This window comes from Palaemon carinicauda, chromosome 2 (assembly GCF_036898095.1).
Source record: "Palaemon carinicauda isolate YSFRI2023 chromosome 2, ASM3689809v2, whole genome shotgun sequence".
Taxonomy (NCBI): domain Eukaryota; kingdom Metazoa; phylum Arthropoda; class Malacostraca; order Decapoda; family Palaemonidae; genus Palaemon; species Palaemon carinicauda.
In genome coordinates, this window is record NC_090726.1 from 192,087,497 (window position 1) to 192,112,022 (window position 24,526).

The 24,526-nt window shown below is 46.3% G+C and overlaps 2 protein-coding genes across 2 annotated transcripts in view; one reads left to right on the top strand and one right to left on the bottom strand.

The window, feature by feature from the left end:
• Positions 1-24,526, bottom strand: part of LOC137628967 (uncharacterized) — a 188,294-nt gene that overhangs the window by 89,536 nt on the left and 74,232 nt on the right. The window lies entirely within an intron of this gene.
• LOC137628976 (glutamate receptor ionotropic, kainate 3-like) overlaps positions 1-24,526 on the top strand; it is a 452,476-nt gene that overhangs the window by 62,319 nt on the left and 365,631 nt on the right. The window lies entirely within an intron of this gene.

Below are 24,526 nucleotides of genomic sequence, written 5' to 3' on the forward strand. Positions count from 1 at the left end.
AAGCAATAAGAACAAGTCTGATTTCTTCTCAGCAGCAGCTGAACCAGAAGCATTAGCAGCAGTAGCAGAAGATGAGGGAAGTCTGACATCGTTCTAGTATGCTTTGTTACATAATGAAGATTCACTTATACTGTTTCTTTATCAGGTAAACAAAAGCAGAAAGAACAAGTCTGATTTCTTCTTAGCAGCAGCTGAACCAGAGGCATTAGCAGCAGTAGCAGAATATGAGGGAAGTCTGACATCATTCTAGTATGCTTTGTTACCTAATGAAGATTCACTTGTACTTTTTCTTTATCAGGTAAACAAAAGCAGAAAGAACAAGTCTGATTTCTCCTCAGCAGCAGCATAAAAAGTCTGACTTCATTCTAGTATGCTTTGTTCCTTGATTAAGATTCACCTCTATGTACTGTTTCTTTGTCAGGCGAACAAAAGCAGAAAGAATAAGTCTGATTTCTTCTCAGCAGCAGCTGAACCAGATGCATTAGCAGCAGTAGCAGAAAATGAGGGAAGTCTGACATCGTTCTAGTATGCTTTGTTACCTAATGAAGATACACTTGTATTGTTTCTTTATCAGGTAAACAAAAGCAGAAAGAACAAGTCTGATTTCTTCTCAGCAGCAGCTGAACCAGGGGCATTAGCAGCAGTATCAGAAGATGTGGGAAGTCTGACATCGTTCTAGTATGCTTTGTTACCTAATAAAGATTCACTTGTACTGCTTCTTTGTCAGGTGAACTAAAGCAGAAAGAACAAGTCTGATTTCTTCTCAGCAGCAGCTGAACCAGAGGCATTAGCAGCAGTAGCAGAAGATGAGGGACGTCTGACATCCTTCTAGTATGCTTTGTTACCTAATGAAGATTCACTTGTACTGTTTCTTTATCAGGTAAACAAAAGCAGAAAGAACAAGTCTGATTTCTCCTCAGCAGCAGCTGAACCAGAGGCATCAACAGCAGTAGCAGAAAATGAGGGGTCTGACATCATTCTAGTATGCTTTGTTACCTAATGTAGATTCACTTGTACTGTTTCTTTATCAGGTAAACAAAAGCTGAAAAAAAGCCTGATTTCTTCTCAGCAGCAGCTGAACCAGAGGCATTAGCAGCAGTAGCAGAAGATGAGGGAAGTCTGACATCGTTCTAGTATGCTTTGTTACCTAATGAAGATTCACTTATACTGTTTCTTTATCAGGTAAACAAAAGCAGAAAGAACAAGTCTGATTCCTTTGTACTGGAATAATGGAACAGAAGTGCTTGGACTAAGGTATGGCAGCTATCGAGATTAGGAGCCATTAAGAGACTGATAGTTAATGCCAGGGAAATTCCATCCTTGCATACCTAAAGGGAATAATCTACAAGATGGACTCAGCAGAGGGAAGAAGTAACACGTAGTTTTATACAGTGTTCCTTGACAAAGATTCACTTGTACTGTTTCTTTGTCAGGTGAACAGATGCAGAAGAAACAAGTGCGACTTCTTTTAGTATGTTGTGTCCCTTGGAGAAGATTCCTTTGCACTGGAATTATGGAAGAGAAGTACTTGGACTAAGGTATGACAGCTATCGAGATTAGGAGCCATTAAGAGACTGATAGTTAATGCCAGGTGGATTCCATCCTTGGGACCTAAAGGGAATAATCTACAAGATGGTCGCAGCAGAGGGAAGAAGTAACACTTGTAGTATTATACAGTGTTCCTTGACAAAAATTTACTTGTACTGTTTCTTTGTCAGGTGAATGGATGCAGAAGAAACAATTGTGACTTCTTTTAGTATGTTATGTCCCTATGAGAAGATTCCTTTGTACTGGAATAATGGAACAGAAGTGCTTGGACTAAGGTATGGCAGCTATCGAGATTAGGAGCCATTAAGAGACTGATAGTTAATGCCAGGTGGATTCTATCCTTCCAGACCTAAAGGGAATAATCTACAAGATGGACTCAGCAGAAGAAAGAAGTAACACTTGTAGTTTTATACAGTGTTCCTTGACAAAAATTCACTTGTACTGTTTCTTTGTCAGGTGAACAGATGCAGAAGAAACAAGTGCGACTTCTTTTAGTATGTTGTGTCCCTTGGATAAGATTCCTTTGTACTGGAATAATGGAACAGAAGTGCTTGGACTAAGGTATGGCAGCTATCGAGATTAGGAGCCATTAAGAGACTGATAGTTAATGCCAGGTGGATTCCATCCTTCCAGACCTAAAGGGAATAATCTACAAGATGGATGCAGCAGAGGGATGAAGTAACACTTGCAGTTTTATACAGTGTTCCTTGACAAAGATTCACTTGTACTGTTTCTTTGTCAGGTGAACGGATGCGGAAGAAACAAGTGCGACTTCTAGTATGTTGTGTCCCTTGGCTGGTGTGGGCAGCATCCAAGACTACTTGTCTGCAAGCAGCCAAAAAGGTGATCCAGTTCCTGGAACACCTGGGCTTCAAGATCAATCTCAAGAAGTCTCGCATTTTTCCAGCTCAAAAGTTCCAATGGTTAGGAATCCAATGGAACTTCAAGTCACACTACCTCTCCATTCCATAAAAGAAGAGGGGAGAGACAGTGGGAGATGTTAAGAGACTAATCCGTCACAAGAGGATTTTAAGATGCTATCAGGAAAGAGTATTGGGCTCTCTCCAGTTTGCAGCAGTGACAGACCCGGTGCTAAAAGCACTGATGCGTCAGAAGTCTGGAGAAGGTACTCATCAAACGCTCGAAGAGATCAACTAAGATTGACCCCGACCCGATTGCGCACGCTGTTAAGGCTGTGGTCAACAGCCGAGGGCCTAGCACTGACAATTCCCCTGCAGCCACCACAACCATCAGTGGCGATACACACGGACGCCTCCTTAGATGGGCGGAGAGGCCATTCTCACGAGAAAAAAGTGCAAGGGAATTGGTCCCACCAGTTCAAAACCTTTCACAACACCTTGGAGGCTATGGCAGTTTTTCTGACGTTGAAGAAACTATCCCATCGCAGAGCAATCCACATCAGATTGATCCTGGACAACGAAGTGATAGTAACATTTCTATATTGACAAGGCTCAAGATCACCTCGCATCAACCATGTGATATTAGCCATCTTCTACCGGGCAAGGAAGAAGGGAGGGCACTTATCAGCATTTCACATACAAGGGTTCCGCAATGTGACGGCGAATGATCTATCCAGGCGAAAGCCTATAAAAACAGAATGGTCCCTAAACGGAGACTCATTCTCCTTCATCTCGGAAAAAGTCCTGGAACTGCAGATCGACAACAAGAAACTACCTTGTTACGTAGCCCTTTATACGAAGCCTCAAGGAGAAGCGATAGACGCCATGTCCCTCGACTGGAACAGGTGGAATCGCATTTACCTGTTTCCACCAACCAATCTCCTGCTAAGAGTCCTCGACAAGCTATGATCCCTCAGAGGGACAGCAGCAGTAGTGGCCCCCAAATGGCCCAAAAGCAATTGATTCCCTCTAGTTCTAGAATTGAAACTGAAGCTGTGTCCTCTGCCGAACCCAGTTTTATCCCACCTTGTCCAGAAGTCGAATGTCTACCCTTCATCCTCGAGAACCAACAACCTACATCTCATGATTTTCTCGTCCTAGCGGCAAACAAAAAGTTTTGAATCTCGAAGGATAAAGTTGACTTCATCGAAGAGTATAGGTCAAGTTCGACTAGGAGACAATATGAATCGTGAAAACAAGGAAACCAACAGAAATATCGACAGATTTCTGTCTCGCTTTCTTCATATACCTACACGAACAAGGCCTGGCTTCCACCACGATTACTGCGTGTAAGTCGGCCCTGACTAGACCACTTCTGTACACCTTTGAGGTGGACCTCACAAGTGAAATCTTCAATAAGATCCCAAAAGCATGGGCTAGACTCAGGCCAGCAACCCCTCCAAAGCCCCTTACATAGTCTGTGGATAAAGTCTTGCACAATGCTTCGAACCTAAACAATGAGGATTGTACACTAAAGGATCTAACACACAAAGTCATCTTTCTGTTTCCAATAGCCTCAGGGGCTAGAGTTCGTGAAATAGTGGCCTTATCCAGAAACGAAGGCCATATTCAGTTCCTAGACACAGGAGAACTGAACCTTTTTCCTGATCCTGCCTTTCTTGCCAAGAATGAGCTACCCACTAAGAGGTGGGGTCCTTAGAGAATCTGCCCACTGAAGGAAGATGTCTCTCTATGCCCAGTGTAGTGTCTTAAGGTCTATCTTCGTAGAACTTCAGACTTCAAGGGAGGACAGCTCTTCAGAGGTGAAACCTCAGGATCAAACCTATCCCTAAGACAACTGAGAGTGAAGCTCACCTACTTTTTTCGCAGAGCGGATCCTGACAGTACACTCGCAGGTCACGATCCAAGAAAAATTGCTTCTTCGTTGAATTTCTTTCAACACATGGATTTTGAGAGGCTCCGCTCATACACTGGATGGAAATCATCCAGGGTCTTCTATAAACACTATGCGAAGTAAGTACATGAAATAAAACACTTTGTGGTGTCGGCGGGTAATGTCGTAAAACCTGTCGTCTAGTGCTGCGATGAACAGTGGACTGTTTTGCGACTCGAACAGTGTATCGGGTGCATGGGTATTCGTACCTTCTAGTTCAAATCATTACGGTGATTAACAGACTGTTCTATGTAGGTGCATCATCGGACCAATAACACCAGTGCCGCGTGATCGTTTGCATGACAGTGTTTACATATGTCCAAAATCTGAGCAAGTCAGACAGATTTGGTTTCACATTTCCATTGAGTGGCATTATTCCGAGAATGTAATTATATATACTGTATTCTTCCTTTACAGGTCAATATATAAATCCTAATGTGTATTAATGCTGGATCAGATTCTTACCTTGTTGTAACTATATTTGATAATTTAGTTGCAAAATAAAGATACAAAATGTCTCCGCGTCTTATTTCTGACACCTCAGTTGCATTTAAATAAAACATGCCAGAGTTTTATTTATCCCTATATATCGAGATAACTTGAATCTGTACTGATTTCCAAGGTGATTAAAGGTAACGTCTAAAAAGTTTCCCTTTTGTTCCTACGGAAATACAAACCTTGAATGAATCCTTATTGTCGAAGTCGACACTTTTCCTGCAGGTGGCAGGAAGCACTAAGCCTGTTCCAAGCTTAGTGGAAATGACAGTTAACTGGAATTTCATATATAGGTCTAGGAGACCAGGTAAGCAATCCATTTAAGGTAGAAATCACACACACAAACCCACAGATATAGTACTTTCAAGTTAATTCTCCAGTATGCTTCCATCAGGACGACATGGCCAAGCCCAAAAAACGGATTTTGAGCAAAGCGAAAAATCTATTTTTGGGTGAGATAGCCATGTCGTCCTAATGGAAGGTTCCTTTAGGTAGCTTTCTAAGGGATATTTGCTACAGTGATACTCCCAGAGAATTAACTGTAGGTCTCCAGAATTCTAACTCCTGGTGCGAGTATCCTTAATATATCTTTAAGGATATCGCATAAAATCAGGGGACGTAATTTTTGATACGCCACATAGCAATCTTCACCCCAAATAGATTTAACTTTTTGAGGGGGAAGAGTGGCGAATGAAAGGGGAGCTGTTATCAAGGTACCGGGTGGACCCCCTCCCTGTACTACTACGGCCCATCATTCCTAGTTGCATTTAAGCAGGAATAGCCGCAGATAGAGTATTTTCGGGTGGGGTCATGTTTAAGAAAGAAGGGTGGGTCCATCAGGACGACATGGCTATCTCACCCAAAAATAGATTTGTTCCGTAACCGAAATACAAAGCACGCTATTTACAAAGGGTATTACTTTTAGCGTAGCTGAAATGGCGAGCCATTAGAATTTAACGAGGGTATATTACCCCCGCGCTAGTTAGCGGGGGGGGGGGGGGTAGGGGAGTGGTAGCTAGCTACCCCTCCTCCCCCTCACACACAGGTGAATACTCACTTTCACTTTTGGCTCGGACTGTGACAGACGTCTCTGTCTTGGTCCTCGCTTGGCAGCCATTGTTTGTTTGTTTTGTCTTTACTTAATCGCTTACTTTTCATTTACTCAATATATATGTAAACATGTTTTCATGTTTGTATATATATTTGAGTATAGAAATAAGTAAGTTTCCTTTTCAGATGTGTGTGTGTAGTGTACGATATCTACGTGGAGGCCTCGGCAGTTAGGCCACCACGGCGTATTTTTATGGGTGGCGATAGAGTTTGACTTATGTCTTTCTCTCTCTCTCTCTCTTGAGGTCGTTCACCCTTTTACTACGTGTTACTACGCCCTTGTAGCCTAGCTTCCTATCCGTGTAGGGGGTTGCTACGCCGTACGTTTGTCTCAATTAGTTATGAATCTAATTGTAGTTGTTTTTTGTTTTTCAGCTTTTAGAACGATTCCTTTCAGGGTTTTCGTTCTTTCTTTAGTGTTCATTCATTTTTAAATTACATAATTACATAGTTACATAATTATAATTGTTATAATTCTGTTTTGGTTACAGCTCTCCTTCCGCGAGTGTAAGTGGTTGTGAGGGCACGTGCCTGTTGTGTAATTCTTGTTCCTTTCCCTCGGGATTCCTCTTCGGAGCCTTCCCGGGGGAATGAATGTGTACTAATATTATTTGTTTTATTTTTTTACAGTTACCGATCTAGTTCGTTTCTGTAATATAGCAACGGTGTGAGCTGTCTGGTTGAGTCCTGGGGATTCGGCTGTTGCTGCCTCCCCCCTTGTATTTTCGTCAGGGGCGTGTCTCCTTCTACTGGTAGTACTCCCGTGACGACGGACAGCTCTCCAGTTCATTTTAGAACACTCAGGAGGCTTGCCTCCTTGGGCGGATAACTTTCCTTCCGAGGGAAGTTTTTCCTGTCCAGGCTTGAGTTTTTCCCCTTTTGGGGGGTTCTTCTCTTGCCTTTTTTTCGTACGACTATGCTCTTGGTGCTGAGCGGTCGCACCTGCAGTTTCGCTCAAGGGGCTGGGCAACTGCAGGAGCTCCTCTTCGGAGGATTGCTCCTTTTAGGTCACTGGCTGACCAGTCTCTTCCACGAAGTGTTTCTCTTTCGTTCGCGAGAGAGTACACTCATAGAGACTCTTCTTCGGAGGTTTCTTCTGTTGCTGTTGCTGTTGGCCTCCCTCGCCGTAAGGCCCACCGTCCGCCTCGTCGTAAGGGCCTCCCATCTCCCTATAAGGGTGCTTGAGGCGCCTTTTTGGATCTCCGTTTGCAGCCTACAACTCCTTTTTCTCGATCTTCCGCCTTGGTGCAGATGGACAGCAGTCTGATCTCGTCTTCCGACGGGCAATGGTCTTCCCGACGGACAGCGGTCTTCCCGACGGACAGCGGTCTTCCGACGGACATCAGTCTCCCGGCGGACAACGATCCCTTCGGGGCAAAGGGTTGCCCCCACGGGGGTTCTTCCCTTGCGTGTCAGGGTTTCCCTGCGCGCCCTTCTGCGCATCAGCGCTCTCCTGTTCGTTAGCGCTTTCAAGATGATCTTCCCTGCGGTTCCTGTTGGTTCCTGTTACGCGCCCTGTGCGCCCACGTTCGCCCTAGCGATCTAGAACTTCGGTTCAGGTCGGGGTCAAGGACTCTTCTTCTTTGCTCAGGCTTCCACGCGTAGCCTTCTGCTCGTCAGCGATCATCAGCTCGTCAGCGATCATCAGCTCGCCAGCGATCATCAGCTCGCCAGCGATCATCAGCTCGCCAGCGATCATCAGCTCGCCAGCGATCATCAGCCCGCCAGTGATCATCAGCTCGCCAGCGATCTCCGGATCGCCCACGTGTGTTACAGCCGGCACGCCAACGTTCTCCAACACTTCTGAAGGAACATGGTTCGCCAGCTACTAGCTCACCTGCGCATGCTGATCGCCATCGCGCGACCCTCAACTGCGGATGCTGATCGCCATCGTGTGACCCTCAACTGCGGATGCTGATCGCCATCGCGCGACCCTCAACTGCGGATGCTGATCGCCATCGCGCGACCGCACACCTGCGGATGCTGATCACCATCGCTCAACCCTGCGCATGCTGATCACCATCGCGCGACCCTCAACTGCGTATGCTGTTCGCCATCACGCGATCGCCCACCTGCAGATGCTGTTCGCCATCGCGCGACCGCCAACCTGCGCATGCTGATCACCATCGCGCGACCCTGGCATGCTGATCACCATCACGCGACCCTGCGCATACTGATCACCATCGCGCGACCCGGCGCATGCCGATCACTGCTCGCGATCGCTCACCTTCGCATACTGCTCGCCAACGCACGATCGCTCACCTGCGCATACTGCTCGACCATCGCGTCGGCATAACACAACGCGCCATCGCCAACCTGCGCGTTAGCGCTCACCAGCTCACCACCGATCGCTTGTTGATCCATATCGCCAGCGGTCCTCCTCACCCACGCGGCAGCGCGTTTCCTCGCCATCGCGCTAACGCTTGCGTTCGCAGCCTCGGACTCGCTCTCATCCACCTGCCCACCCTCATGACCGCTCGCCTACGCGCCCGCGCGACCGCTCGCCTACGCGCCCGCGCGACCGCTCGCCTGTGCAACCGCGCGACCGCTCGCCCGTGCAACCACGCGACCGCTCGCCCGTGCAACCGCGCGACCGCTCGCCCGTGCAACCGCGCGACCGCTCGCCTGCACGCCCACACGCCCACGTGCCTGCACGTCTACGCTCATGCTCTCCAATGTTCGCCCACGCGCGAACCAACGGTTTTTTCCATCGCGCAGACGGATGGTGTTCCGTCGCGCGAACCTACAGTGTTTCTTCGCACAAATGTCGGCTTATTTCTTGCAGTATCCATTGCTCGTCTATGGGTTATCGCTCGCCGACCACCAGGAATTCCTGTCGCGCGAGCTCCAGGGCAATTGCGACCACGATTCCCAATGGGGTTTTCGCAGCATGACCAGCCTGGCGAGTTCTTCTGGAGCGTATTTCCAGAACACTGCCTCACCCCGTAAACACAGAGCATGGCACTTGCAAGAATAGGAGAAACTTAAGGGAGATCTGAGCAACACTCCTCTATTCCTGAACCTGGGTTAGCCCTTCCCCGTCATTCCCTGGAAGGATTTTTGGCGGGGGGGCTTTCCGTTCGAGATTTCTCCATCGGACAAGGGGTGACTGCTTACATCTTCCTCTGGGAGCTTACCAGGTTCTTTCCCTCCTCGGTTACGGCCCGAGGTTTGGTTCAAGGAAGCTACAGGAAGATCAAGGGTACTTTCTTCCTCTCGAGCTCAGGCACCTTGGCCTTTCGTCGTTAAGTATCTAACTTGCTGACAAGCTCGATGTTGTACCATCTGGACGCGCTGACTAAGGGCTTCCTTCGGGTGTCTCATCTGTGGAGGTCGACGACCTCAGACACCCTTCCATCCTTGAGAAGAGTTTGTTTGTGCCCAAGGACAGAGACTTAGACAGCTGCTGTGCTGAGTAAATCGACTTCCGGTTTCACTCCTCCAAGGCGCTTTCTTCCAGACTCTGCAGGGCTCCAGCGCCCTTTTCTTTCAACCACGTCGGCCTAAGTTATCGGCTACGACAACTGGGACAAGGTGTCCAATTGCAGTTTCCTCCTGTCAGGAACAGATGGCACGGGAGACTCCCCCGGGGGGGCATAGTCCTAAAAGGAGTTCACGAACTCTAGGATTGCAGGTTTTACGCTGGGAGGATGCTTAAGGTTACTCATCCGAATGACAGCTTCCCGATGCCCATTCCCGCACAATCTCTGTGAGTAGCCAAGGATATCGCGCCTGCCGTCTCTGTCAGCGAATTCAGTGTCTCTGAACCTCTATGCCATAGAGTCAGCAGAGTTGCCCGGTTGGGCAGAATGATCCATACCTTAGGCGAAGGTCTTCCTTAGGATCATCGACGGCTTCACCCTCGGCCCCCTCAGTCGATCCTTTCTGGTAAGGAAGGATCTGAGAGGGGATGTCCATAGTCGACCTCTCAGCCCTAATCAAGTTTGTCGAACAAACTTCGGCCAGCGTAGACCAGCAGAATCGATCAGACTGGTAACGAGGCGACAGGACTCCTTAAACCCTGGATCGGAAGGACGGGTACTTTCAGTTTCCATTCCATCCATCTTCCAGGGTGCTCGTCGAATTCAGCCTAGACTGCAAGTATTCCTGCTTATGATGCAGTGTGGCTATCCCGCCGTGGCATAGCAGGTTTGTTTCCCCAGAGAACTCTCCCTGCCTTCCTCTTGGCCGCTCAGGTGCAGGCTTCCGCCTCCTCTGCTGTTTGGAGGGCTGGTCAACTCCGGTAGGCTCGGGTTTCGACCTTCTTCAGCGCCGGGATAAGCTTCCGGATGCTTACCATGAGTGTGGGCTCATGGTATTTTGCTTGGAGCCTTCTCTTCCTCTGCCTCAACATCTGGAGTATCTGGCCATGATATTGAGTCAACCGCCTTACCACATTGGAAACCCCGCTTCTCGTCCGTCCAGCGAGGTTAAGCAACGTCGGTACTTGGATGGGTGACCACCTGGGGACGCCAGATTCTGTTACCACATCCTCCGAGCCTTCCTTTCGGTTGACTGTGGCAAGACTGAGGAGAGTCGCAGTACCTGTTCTCAGTCAAGCAGAGCTTTCAGCCCTACCTTGGAACGTTTCTTAGTTCTTCTTTCCTCATTGACCCGTCTATAGTCCGAACGGTCGCCTCAGGATAAGTTCCATGTGGGGCGATCCAAGTTCCGGTGGCTTCAGGCAATGTTTAACCGGACTCCCTGGCCCTATGGGACCAGCGGAACTATTAGACATGCAATGGGTGTTGACCTATGGAGCCTCTTGATGGTAGTGGATATTCTCGTCCTTTCCCCACATTCTTGATGCGGTTCTCGGACTCGTCAAAGGAAAGGGGGGGGGGGGGGGGGCATGTTCCGGTCCAGGCCTATGGTCAAGACCTGAAGGATACCTCTCCATCATTCAGGCAGGCTTAGGGGCCTTAGTCTGGCCCCTCTTCAGATCCTACAGCTCCTGCCGAGTCGCCCCGTTGCGCGTCGACTTCATTCTAACCAGCAGGGGACGCATTTTCACACCTTCACATCTTGCAGTAGAGATACCGGGATGATTGAGATTCTCTCAATACCACCATCGGCTCTCTCATTCCAGGCAGGGGAATGTTTCTCTCAGACTATCCGAGCAGAGCCTCATAGAGAGAGTGTACCTGGGGGTCTTTGACCTTGGGTAACCAGCAAGTGCTGGTCTGGGGGACCTGATCGCGACAGCTTGGAACCTCAAGCTTCCGCTAGTCTTCCCCCCAGTCTCAGACCCCGAGACTCTGGCAAGATGCATTCTGGTGATGGTGGGACAACTTCGACGCCTGCGTCTTCCCTCCTTTTTGTCTGTGGACAATGGGTCTCAACAAGACCAGGTTGTCTGTCAACCTTTCAATGGGAAAGCTCCACTGGGACTATGCGCAGAACGGTTTCTGGACCCTCTGCTTCCCCTGACGGAACTCCCGGGAGAGCTTCTCCCACGGCGCAGACTACTCAAGCAACCACACTGCGACATCTCTCCCGAACCGGGGCGTCGCTTCGGCTTCATGCCTGGAGACACTACACTTCCTCCTCTAGAAGAGACAACCCGCTACAGTCGCGGTACGGAGGTCGCGTCATCTGCGATAGTCATCCACAGGGGTCTCCCAGGCAAAGTGAAGAGTCTAAGGTGGTTGGTGCCGTGGGAGATATACCTCTTCCCTTAAGGCCTCTTCTCCAGCAATAACGGTCTTATTGCCTTTCGGCGGGAGGAAACTCCTTTCCGCTCTCGGCAATGAAGCCTGTCGCTCAGCCTTTCCCTGACCTTCAGGCTTAAAGGAATAACTTTTTCCTGCCCGCTGGATCTATCCTCGCTCATGCGAAGCTACGATCGTCCCTGCCCTAGTCGGAGGAAGACCTCCAACTTGGAGCATGGCTCGGACTTTTAGTCCTTTAAGAGATCTTCTCAAGACCCTTTTACGACAGGCCTCGGATTGTATTCCGCCTTGGGTCTTCTGCTCACTCTGGCCACGGCCAGTGTGTAAGCAATCTTCTTGGTCTCTTACTACTCCCCCCTTTCTAAGGAAGAGGGCAAGGCAACATTCAGGCTCGCTCCTGAGTTGTTGGCTAGACTCAGAATCTGAGGGTCCCGGCCCTTCGGTCCGATTCATTCAAGATTTCGAGTCTCCATTCTGTGTCTGATGTCCCAAGACCTTCTCTTTCTTGCCAGTAAGGAATCGAGAGGTTAGCGCTGGGAACAGCTGCAGTTTGTCCTCAGTTGCAGCCGATTTGGGAACACAAGGAGGACATGGGGGGAGAGTCACCAGTATACCTCTTCAGCCCGGACTCAAGGACATTCATCTCGACCTGTCTTCAGACCCTCCCCTGTCACGTCGCCCTACAGCACGATGTTGGATACATCGCAACATCCCTCGCCTTCGAGTAATACTACTCTGTGACGCAGGTGCTACAAGCTGGAGTCTGGAAGCGTCTGATGACCTTCGCAGCCCACTTCCTGCAGGGCGTGACCCACAGGAGTCTCGATACGTTTTCTATCGCTCTGTGATGGCTACACAACAGCTGGTCTAACCTCAGGCTCCTTTTTGGACAGGTAGCAGAAGGTTGAGGGCATTGTTATCAGGTTTTAGTCTGCATGAACGAAGGAAGTATGTCTGGCCCTTACTTCTTTCTTCATCATCCCCTCTACGGGGAAGCAGCATCCTGGTCGCTGCATAGCTGACCTCGAACCTCTGCAGGTAAACCATGCTTCCTTGTGTTCCGAGTATTGAGTCAATACTGTCGCGTCCCCCATACCCTGACGAGGTGGTATTGGGAACGTCCTAACCCAGAGTTCCTTCTGGAACTCCAGGTCAACTGCCTAGGACGGGTCACACTTCTTCCTTCACACACAAGCTTACGTAGGCCACATGGTTCCTTGCGGAGCAAGGAACTTGTGAGGTGCAGGGACTCCTTTTCTCGAGTGCGACTCACTCGGATTCTGAGTCCCCGGGTAAAGCCAAAGCCAGTATGGCTGGGGACTTTCCACCCTTCCTAAGGGATAAGTCACCCTTTGTAAATAGCGTGGTTTGTATTTCGGTTACGGAACAAATGACAAATTCGAAGATAATTTGTATTTTTCCTAACCATACAAACCTTAGCTATTTACACATATTTGCCCGCCAGCCCTGTCCCCCAAGACAAATCCTACCTCTAAGTGAAAGTGAGTATTCACCTGTGTGTGAGGGGGAGGAGGGGTAGCTAGCTACCACTCCCCTACCCCCCCCCCCCCCCCCCGCTAACTAGCGCGGGGGTAATACACCCTCGTTAAATTCTAATGGCTCGCCATTTCAGCTACGCTAAAAGTAATACCCTTTGTAGGTAGTAGGTTGGCCAGGGCATCAGCCACCCGTTGAGATACTACCGCTAGAGAGTTATGGGGTCTTTTGACTGGCCAGACAGTACTACATTGGATCCTCCTCTCTGGTTACGGTTCATTTTCCCTTTGCCTACATACACACTGAATAGTCTGGCATATTCTTTACATATTCTCCTCTATCCTCATACACCTGACAACACAGATTACCAAACAATTCTTCATCACCCAAGGGGTTACTGCACTGTAATTGTTCAGTGCCACTTTCCTCTTGGTAAGGGTAGAAGAGACTCTTTAGCTATGGTAAGCAGCTCTTCTAGGAGAAGGACACTCCAAAATCAAACCACTGTTCTCTAGTCTTGGGTAGTGCCATAGCCTCTGTACCATGGCCTTTCTCTGTCTTGGGTTAGAGTTCTCTTGCTTGAGGGTACACTCGAGCACACTCTCCTATCTTATTTCTCTTCCTCTTGTTTTGTTAAAGTTTTTATAGTTTATATAGGAGATATTTATTGTTGTTACTCTTCTTAGAATATTTTATTTTCCTTTTTTCCTTTCCGCACTGAGCTATTTTCCCTGTTGGAGCCCCTGGGCTTATAGCATACTGCTTTTCCAACTAGGGTTGTAGCTTAGTAAGTAATAATAATAATAATAATAAATAGCTAAGGTTTGTATGGTTAGGAAAAATACAAATTATCTTTGAATTTGTCATTTTTCACTTTGCTCAAAATCCATTTTTTGGGCTCGGCCATGTCATCCTGATGGAAGCATACCAAGGGAATTACTTAAAAGTACGATATCTGTGGGTTTGTATAAGTGCCTTTACTTTGAATGAGTTCCTTATATGGTCTACTAGACCCTTATTTATGACATTACCGTTGTTTGTCATTTCCACTAAGCCTGGAACTAGCTTAGGGCTTCCTGCCCCCTACAGGGAAAATGTCGACTTCAACTATAAGGATTCAAAGTTTGTATTTCCGTAAGGACATAAGGGAAACTTCTATGAGATTACCTAGTTGTGCTTTGGAAATCATGACTATCAAGATATCTATTTAAGGAAAAAATAGAAAAACTCTGGAATCTTTTATTGTAATACTGAGGATAAAAGAAGACGCAAATAAATTTTTCTTTTTTATTTTCATAAGCAAAATAAACTAATAATAATAATGTATCATGAGAAGGAATCTAGCCTTGTATATACAGTGATCCCTCGTTTATCGCGGTAGATAGGTTCCAGACCCGACCGCAATAGGTGAAAATCCGCGAAGTAGTGACACCATATTTACGTATTTATTTAACATGTATATTCAGACTTTTAAAACCTTCCCTTGTACGTAGTACTGTTAACAAACTACCCTTTAATGTACAGAACACTTAATGCATGTACTACAGTACCCTAAACTAAAATAGGCACAAATATTAAAGGCGATTTTATATCATGCGTTTCCAAAACACGCCAAAAAGCACGATAAAAAATGGCAACCAATGTTTTGTTTACGTTTATCTCTGATCATAATGAAGAAACAAACGCATTTAGTGTACACATCTGTGTATAGGTTAGTTTTTGCATCAATTATATTGATTATACAGTATGTTGATTTTGTTATTACCAATGTTTTACTTAATTTTTCTTAGGACTTCCAAATGAAATGTTTTTCTTTATGACGCCGCCTGAAACGGCGTCGTCATAAAGTACGCTCCATCTTCGATCGTAATAAACAAACGAAGGCATTTAACGCGCATGATGAAAGGGATAAATAATGATATTATAGTAAAAGCTTTTAGAAAATATGTTATTACAAATATTATTTACCGTATCTTTATGCCCCCTGTGGCCGCGGGGGCATAAAACAATTAGAATAGCGCCAACGTTATCCCTGCGTGTCGTAAGAGGCGACTAAAAGGGACGGGACGAGGGGGCTGGGAACCCCCTCTCCTGTATAAAAAATCCTGTGAGACAGCAACAAAGAGATGGAGCTGGGGGGAGAGTGACTGCTCCCCGCACTCTAGTTTTGGGGTGTTTGAATGTGCGTGGATGTAGTACGATAGAGAGTAAAAGATGTGAGATTGGAAGTATGCTTAGAAGTAGAAGGATGGATGTATTGGCCTTGTGTGAGACAAAGATGAAAGGAAAGGGTGAAGTGATGTTTGGTGAAATGTCTGGTAGAGTGTCTGGGATTGAAAGGGGAAGAGCGAAAGAGGGTGTGGCTTTATTGCTGAGTGAATGGATGACAGGTAAAGTATTGGAATGGAAGGAGATATCATCTAGGTTAATGTGGGTAAGGGTTAGGTTGGGTAGGGAAAGTTGGGCGTTTTTCAGTGCGTATGGGCCAGGTAGTGAGAAAAGTGAAGAAGAGCGGAATGAGTTCTGGAATGAATTAACTAGGTGTGTAGAAGGACTGGGTAGAAGGAATTATGTAGTTGTTATGGGTGACTTAAATGCTAGAGTGGGCGCTGGAGAGGTAGAAGGTGTCATTGGGAAGTATGGCGTACCAGGTGAAAATGAGAGTGGTGAGAGACTGGTAGATATGTGTGTTGAACAAGAGATGGTAATAAGTGCTAGCTTTTTTAAAAAGAAAGATAAAAATAAGTATACATGGGTAAGAGTGGCAAATGGAAGAGTAGTAGAAAGGGCATTAATGGATTATGTGTTGATAACTAAAAGAATGTTTGGAAGATTGAAAGACGTGCACGTGTTTAGGGGTATGACTAACGGTATGTCTGATCATTTTTTGGTGGAAGGAAAATTAGTTGTAGCAAAAGAGTGGGGGAATAGAGTAGGTGGATGTAAAAGGGAGCTAGTGAGGGTTGAAGAGCTAATAAAACCAGGGGTAAAAAGTAAATATCAGGAAAGGTTGAAAATGGCATATGACGAGGTGAGAGTAAGAGAAACTGATAATTTAGAGGAGGAGTGGAAGTTAGCAAAAGAAAATTTTGTTGGGATTGCAAGTGATGTATGTGGCAAGAAGGTTGTTGGAGGCAGCATGAGGAAGGGCAGTGAATGGTGGAATGAAGGAGTGAAGGTAAAAGTGAAAGAGAAAAAGAGGGCTTTTGAAGAATGGCTGCAGAGTAATAGTATAGAGAAGTATGAAAAATATAGAGAGCAAAAGGTGGAAGTAAAGCGCAAGGTACGTGAGGCAAAGAGGGCAGCTGACCTGAGGTGGGGTCAGGGACTGGGTCAGTCATATGAAGAGAATAAGAAGAAGTTTTGGAAAGAAGTGAAGAGAATAAGGAAGGCCGGCGCAAGAATTGAAGAGACAGTGAAAGATGGAAATGGAAGGTTGTTAAAAGGAGAGGAGGCAAGGAAAAGGTGGGCGGAATATTTTGAAAGTTTGCTGAATGTTGAGGATGATAGGGAGGCAGATATAATTGCTGTTCCAGGTGTTGAGGTGCCAGTGATGGGAGATGAGAATGAGAGAGAGATTACAATAGAGGAAGTGAGGAGAGCACTAGATGAAACGCGAGTAGGAAAAGCGTCTGGAATGGATAGTGTGAAAGCTGAGATGTTGAAGGAAGGGGGTGTGACTGTACTTGAATGGTTGGTGAGATTGTTTAATGTGTGTTTAGTGTTGTCAATGGTACCAGTAGATTGGGTCTGTGCATGTATTGTACCACTATATAAGGGTAAGGGAGATGTGCATGAGTGTTGTAATTCAAGAGGTATTAGTTTGTTAAGCGTAGTCGGAAAAGTGTATGGTAGAGTAATGATTAATAGGATCAAGGATAAAACAGAGAATGCAATCTTGGAAGTACAGGGTGGTTTTAGAAGAGGTAGGGGTTGTATGAATCAGATTTTTACAGTTAGGCAGATATGCGAGAAATATTTAGCAAAAGGTAAGGAGGTGTATGTTGCGTTTATGGATCTGGAGAAAGCATATGATAGAGTTGATAGGGAAGCAATGTGGAATGTGATGAGGTTATATGGAGTTGGTGGAAGGTTGTTGCAAGCAGTGAAAAGTTTCTACAAAGGTAGTAAAGCATGTGTTAGAATAGGAAATGAAGTGAGCAATTGGTTTCCGGTGAGAGTGGGGCTGAGACAGGGATGTGTGATGTCGCCGTGGTTGTTTATCTTGTATGTTGATGGAGTGGTGAGAGAGGTGAATGCTCGAGTGCTTGGACGAGGATTAAAACTGGTAGGCGAGAATGATCATGAATGGGAGGTAAATCAGTTGTTGTTTGCGGATGATACTGTACTGGTAGCAGACACAGAAGAGAAGCTTGACCGACTAGTGACAGAATTTGGAAGGGTGTGTGAGAGAAGGAAGTTGAGAGTTAATATGGGTAAGAGTAAGGTTATGAGATGTACGAGAAGGGAAGGTGGTGCGAGGTTGAATGTCATGTTGAATGGAGAGTTACTTGAGGAGGTGGATCAGTTTAAGTACTTGGGGTCTGTTGTTGCAGCAAATGGTGGAGTGGAAGCAGATGTACGTCAGAGAGTGAATGAAGGTTGCAAAGTGTTGGGGGCAGTTAAGGGAGTAGTAAAAAATAGAGGGTTGGGCATGAATGTAAAGAGAGTTCTATATGAGAAAGTGATTGTACCAACTGTGATGTATGGATCGGAGTTGTGGGGAATGAAAGTGATGGAGAGAGAGAAATTGAATGTGTTTGAGATGAAGTGTCTGAGGAGTATGGCTGGTGTATCTCGAGTATATAGGGTTAGGAACGAAGTGGTGAGGGTGAGAACGGGTGTAAGAAATGAGTTAGCGGCTAGAGTGGATATGAATGTGTTGAGGTGGTTTGGCCATGTTGAGAGAATGGAAAATGGCTGTCTGCTAAAGAAGGTGATGAATGCAAGAGTTGATGGGAGAAGTATAAGAGGAAGGCCAAGGTTTGGGTGGATGGATGGTGTGAAGAAAGCTCTGGGTGATAGGAGGATAGATGTGAGAGAGGCAAGAGAGCGTGCTAGAAATAGGAATGAATGGCGAGCGATTGTGACGCAGTTCCGGTAGGCCCTGCTGCTTCCTCCGGTGCCTTAGATGACCGCGGAGGTAGCAGCAGTAGGGGACTCAGCAGTATGAAGCTTCGTCTGTGGTGGAAATGTGGGAGGTTGGGCTGTGGCACCTTAGCAGTACCAGCTGAACTCGCCTGAGTCCCTGGTTAGGCTGGAGGAACGTAGAGAGTAGAGGTCCCCTTTTTTGTTTTGTTTCTTGTTGTTGTCGGCTACCCCCCAAAATTGGGGGAAGTGCCTTTGGTATATGTATGTATGTATGTATCTATATAAAATCATCCATACGTAGCAAAGCAGGAAAACAATTTGAGAGAGAGAGAGTGAGAGAGAGAGAGAGAGAGAGAGAGAGAGAGAGAGTTGTTTTACGTATGTAAATGTAAATTTTAAACAAAAAAATAGCCCCATTTCATATAAAATAGGTTATTACAAATATTTTATTTTATCATATTACAGTAGTCTGTATAATACTGTAAAGTTCAGTACAGTATGTTGTTGTTAGTCGTGGCGATGAAATTCTCACGAAACAAAAACACGGCATTCGATTACAACAGCTGATTCATTCTCTCCCTCTCTCTCTCTCTCTCTCTCTCTCTCTCTCTCTCTCTCTCTCTCTCTCTCTCTCTCTCTCTCTTCGTGTTACTGTATACAATACTTACATATAGATAAAGAAACTAAAATTAGTTTTCTTAGTGTCAATTAAATACGAAACGAAAAAATTATGCCGAGTTTACATCCATTTCAATCGTTGCTAAAAATACGGCATCCGATTTCATCAGCAAACCACTATATTTTGGGAAACATCATTTTATTCCAGAAAATTGCTACTCTTTAAATAGTTAATTGCACATTAAGAAAGCGTGTACTTTTGTTTTTAAATTTCGGGTGTGTTTTAAAAATCGAGTATTGTTGACTTCTTTTTGTTTTACTTTTGGCTGTAATCAGATCAGCTGATGTCTAGCTGCCGCTCTTGAAAGCGTACGAATACACTAACAAAGTATCGTTTATACCATTTCTTAACTTATTCAAACCGTCTCTACAGTTGATATTACATAAGCACCCATGTGTTATAACCTATCAAATTTTTTTGTTTACAGTATTACATTTAAAACAACACACACACACTCTCTCTCTCTCTCTCTCTCTCTCTCTCTCTCTCTCTCTCTCTCTCTCTCTCTCTCTCTCTCTCTGTGGACTACTTTTCACTACCTCCCATTCCTTACCTCTCTCTATCTCTATCAAATGATATCTTTGTTGCTCCTCAAAGTTTCATTTATATTGAAAATCAATCATGATTCAATTTTCCTTACTTTCTCCAATCTCGCACCATCGGTCACATCGCGGTATTTTCGAAATTTCCGGAAAATCCGCGATATATGTATATACATGCGTTATGAAAAAAATCTGCGAAGTGGTGAATCCGCGATAGTCAAACCGTGAAGTAGCGAGGGATCACTGTATGAACATCATGGTTATATATATACGTATATTTTTGACCTGTAAGGGAAGAATATACATATATTAATTCATTTGTTAAAATGCCACTCAATAAATGTAAAGTTAATTTGCTTAGTTTCACTTACGTGTTGGATATGGTTCAACACTGTGTTCAAATGTTCACACTGCACTGGTGTTATTGGTTAGATTATGCACCTGTATACTGTAGAACAGTCCATTAATCACCATAGTGATTTTCACTAGAAGGTATTACACTCGAGGGTGTTAACACCTATTCACCCGATACACTGTGAGTCCCAAAACAGTCCACTGTGCATCGCAGCACTAGAAGACAGATTTTATGACACTACCTACTGCCAACACAAAGTGTTTTATCTCGTGCACTTGCTTCGCATAATGTTTATAGAAGACTGTGGATCATTTCCACCCTGTATATGAGTGGAGCCTATCAAAGCCCATGTGTTGAAAGAAGTTCAACGAAGAAGCAACTTTTCTTGGATCATGACCTGCGGGTGTGGTGTCAGGATCCGCTCTGCGAATAAAGTAGGTGAGTTTCGCCCTCAGTTGTTTTAGGGATAAATTTGATCCTGAGGTTTCGCCTCGGAAGAGCTGTCCCTCCTTGAAGTCTGAAGTTCTTCGAAGATACACCTTGAGATACTCTACTGGGCATAGAGAGGCATCTTCCTTCAGAGGACAGATTGTCCATGTCCCCCACCTTTTGGGGGGCAGCTCGTTTTTGGCGAGAAAGGTAGGATCAGGGAAAAGATTCAGTTCTCCCGTTTCTGTGAACTGAATATGGCCTTCATTCCTGGATAATGCCACTATTTCACTAACTCTAGCCCCTGAGGCTATAGCAAACAGAAATATCACTTTCTGTGTTAGATCCTTTAGGGTGCAATCCTCATTGTTCATATTCAAAGCGCAATGCAATACTTTGTCCAATGACCATCATATGGGCTTTGGAGGGGTTGCTGGTTTGAGTCTAGCGCATGCTTTTGGAATCTTATTGAAGATTTCACCTGAAAGGTCCACCTGAAAGGCGTAAAGAAGACGTCTAGTCAGAGCCGACTTCACACAGTTATTGTGGTGTAAGCAAGGCCTTGTTCGTGTAGGTGGATGAAGAAGGGGAGACAGAAATCTATTGATATTTCTGTCGGTTTCCTTGCTTTCACAAGGGAAACCCACTTCTTCCAAGAAGATTCATATTGTCTCCTAGTTGAACTTGACTTGTATTCTTCAATGAAGTCGATCTTGTCTTTTGAGATCCCAAACCTTTTCTTGGCTGCTAGGGTGAGAAAATCATGAGATGTAGGTTGTTGGTTCTTAAGGATGAAGCGTAGACAGTCGACTTCTGAACCAGTTGGGATAAGACTGGGTTCGGCAGAAGAAAGAGCTTCAGTTTCAATTCTAGAACTAGAGGAAACCAATTGCTTCTGGGCCATTTGAGGGCCGCTACTGCCGCTGTTCCTCTGAAGGATCTTAGCTTATCGAGGACTTTCAGCAGGCGATTGGTTTGTGAGAACAGGTAGATTCGATCCCATCTGTTCCAGTCGAGAGACATGGCGTCTGTCGCTTCTGCTTGAGGGTCCTCGTATGGGGCTCCATAACGAGGTAGTTTCTTGTTGTCGATCGTCGTGAAGAGGTCGATCTGCAGTTCTGGGACTTTTTCCGAGATGAAGGAGAATGAGTCTGCGTCTAGGGACCATTCTGTCTCTATCGGCTTTGCGTGGATAGAGCATCCGCCGTCACATTGCGGAACACTTGCAGGTGAACTGCTGATAAATGCCATCTTCTCCTCCTTGCCAGGTAGAAGATGGCTAACATCACGTGATTGATGTGAGGTGATCTCAAGCCTTGTCGGTTTAGACATCTTACTATCACCTCGTTGTCCAAGACCAGTTTGATGTAGACTGAACTGTGAGGGGATAGTTTCTTCAACGTTAGGAAGACTGCCATAGCCTCCAAGATGTTGATGTGAAGGGTTTTGAACTGGTGCGACCAATTCCCCTGTACTTTCCTTTCTTGTGAATGGTCTCCCCATCCTTCCAGGGAGGCATCTGTGTGTATTACCACTGATGGTTGAGGTGGTAGTAAGGGAATTGTTCACGCTAGGCTCTTGACCACGGCCTTAGTAGCGTGCGCAATTGGGTTGGTGTCAACCTTTGTTGATCTCTTCGAGCGTTTGAGGCATATCTTCTCCAGACTCCTGACGCATCCATTAACTGTGCTTTTAGCACTGGATCTGTCACTGCTGCGAACTGGAGAGAACCCAATACTCTTTCCTTGTGGCGTCTTGAAATCTCTTATGTTTCAGTAGTCTCTTGACAGATCCTGCTATCTCTCTCCTCTTCTTCAGTGGAATGGAGAGACGATGTGACTGTAAGTTCCAATGTATTCCTAACCACTGAAACTTCTGAGCTGGAGAAAGGTGAGACTTCTTGCGGTTGATGTTGAAGTCTAGGTTCTCCAGGAGCGGGATCACCTTTCCGGCTGCTTGTAGACAAGTCGTGTTGGATGCTGCCCACACCAGCCAATCGTCCAGGTATGCTACTACCTGAATTCCTTCTGAGCGTAGTTGTTGGACGATTGTATCCGCAAGCTTTGTGAATATCCCTGGGGCTAAGTTTAGCCCAAAGGGCATGGCTATGAAGAAATACTTTGTTTTCTGTATCCTGAATCCTAGGTAGGAGGAGAGGGGGTGGCTGACTGGTAGGTGCCAGTAAGCATCTCCAGGTCTATTGAGACTGTGTACGCCCCTTTCGGTAAAAGGGTCCTTATGGGTTGTAAGGTGAGCATCAGGAACTTGATCTCGATGAACTTGTTGAGTGGAGACAAGTCTAGAATGACTCTGAGTTTGTCCGAGTCTTTCTTGGGAACACAAAACAGCCTTCCCTGGAATTTGATGGACTTCGCTTTTCTTATTACCTTTTTGTTCAAGAGTTCTGAGGTATATTCTTCCAACAAGGGGGTGGAGTGCTGAGGGACCACCTGGAAGGTGGTTTGCAGCTGAGTTACCATTTGAGGCACAGTGGCCATGGTCATGGTCGGAAGTTGTGCAGGTCTACGTGGTTTCTTTATCTTCCTGTTCTTAGGTTGGGGACCACCTTTTGAGGATGATTTCCTCTTGGAAGACATGCACCACTTTTGGAGAAGGTTCCTATTCTCTGTGGCGGCTTTGGCGATAACCTCCTGAACCATATCTTGTGGGAAGAGGTCCTTGCCCCAGATGCATGAAGTGATGAGCTTCCTGGGTTCATGTTTGACCGTTGCTGCGGCAAACACATGCTCTCTACAGGCCCCTCCTGGACCTGACGAAGGCATACAAGTCCTTCACAAGGGTACCCATGTGGGACTTGGCCAAGACCATATACATGTCTGGGGTGTTGGTAAGGCCTGCACACCTTTCCAGGCAGTTCTGATGAGACAAAGAAGCTCCTAGTCTCTCTTTTGTCTCTTGTTCCCTTCTCAAAAGATGCTCCGGCAGCTTTGGAAGGTTCTCATTGAACTGCTGACCTGCTATCTCCGGATCCAACTTAGAGACGGTGAAGGTTAGGTGAACTTCATTCCACTTCTCCTCGCAGGTAGGCATGGCTAGAGGTAATGGTTTACATTCCTCTAGAACTGGGCATGGTTTGCCCTCATCAACTGCTCTCATGACACAGTCAAGGGCTTTCACCGAAAAGGGGAAAGCTTTGGAGGAAGGAGCAATGAAGGTTGGATGCCTCTTGCTCAATGCCGAGACTTTGAAGTTGGTATATCCGGCTCCTTTTAGGGTCTTGGATAGGATAGCCTGTGCCTTGTCATGCTCGAAGACAATGACTTCCTTTGGTACCATCTTCTCACGGGATGCTAGTTCATCCCGCAGTCTCACTTAACAATCTGGGTATGCTGAAAAGCTGGGCCAGAATTGGAGATCTTCAAGGGGTTTGGAGATATAGAGTTTCCCATTCATCATGGGCATATACTCCGTGTACCTCCAGGGTGGTTTCAGAGCAGTGAAGTAGGTCAGATACTTTAAGGGGCTTGGCAAAGCCTCTGGAAGCACCAGAGCGTTTCCCTTCCCTTCCCTTACCTCTTTCTTCGTCTCTTTGAGATCTTGTTTTATCTCCTGCTGTTCCTTCCGGAACACTGCCAACATCTGCTGGATCGACTCTAGGAGAGCTTCGCTCCTGCCGACCTGCACATCCGGTTGGGGAGTTGGGGCTGAAGAGGTTGACGGCACAGGTTGATATGCATATTCGGTGAACTGAGGGTCCTCATTTACTGTCGAAACGGATCCATCTTCCTCCATAGGTGGTTGGACCACCTCTTCTTCAGGGTCTTCTTGTAGAAGGTCCTTTCGGTGTTGGTAGACACCTCCGACATCCGTTCTTGGTGGATGCCCATGCCTTCCAGTGCCTTATTGATGTCTGCGTCTACTGTCAGTTGGATGAAGGGAGGCTTGACCTGTTCCTTGGGCACAACCGCACTGGATTGGGCCTTAGGGAACAGAAGGCACCTTAAGGATTCATTAGGTAGGTAAGGTCCCAGAGAATTCTTCTGGAACCCTCTTACCTACCTCCGAAGAGTTTCTCCTGCTGTATCCCTTGACTCCGTAGTGTAAGGGATCTCTTCTCGAAAGCCTTCAGTCATCAGGGCCGAGCAAATGGAGCAACCCTTCGGGTCCCAGTACCTCAGGGATTTAGATACGATGCAGCAGGGGGCATGAGACCTACACGCCGTATGGCCACAAAAGTCCTTTCTCTTGTGGTTGCAGAACAAGACTGCACACTTCACCATTGGCTCCTCCTGTAAGGAAAGAAAAGGTGAAATGAGTTTTGAGTTGTTTATAT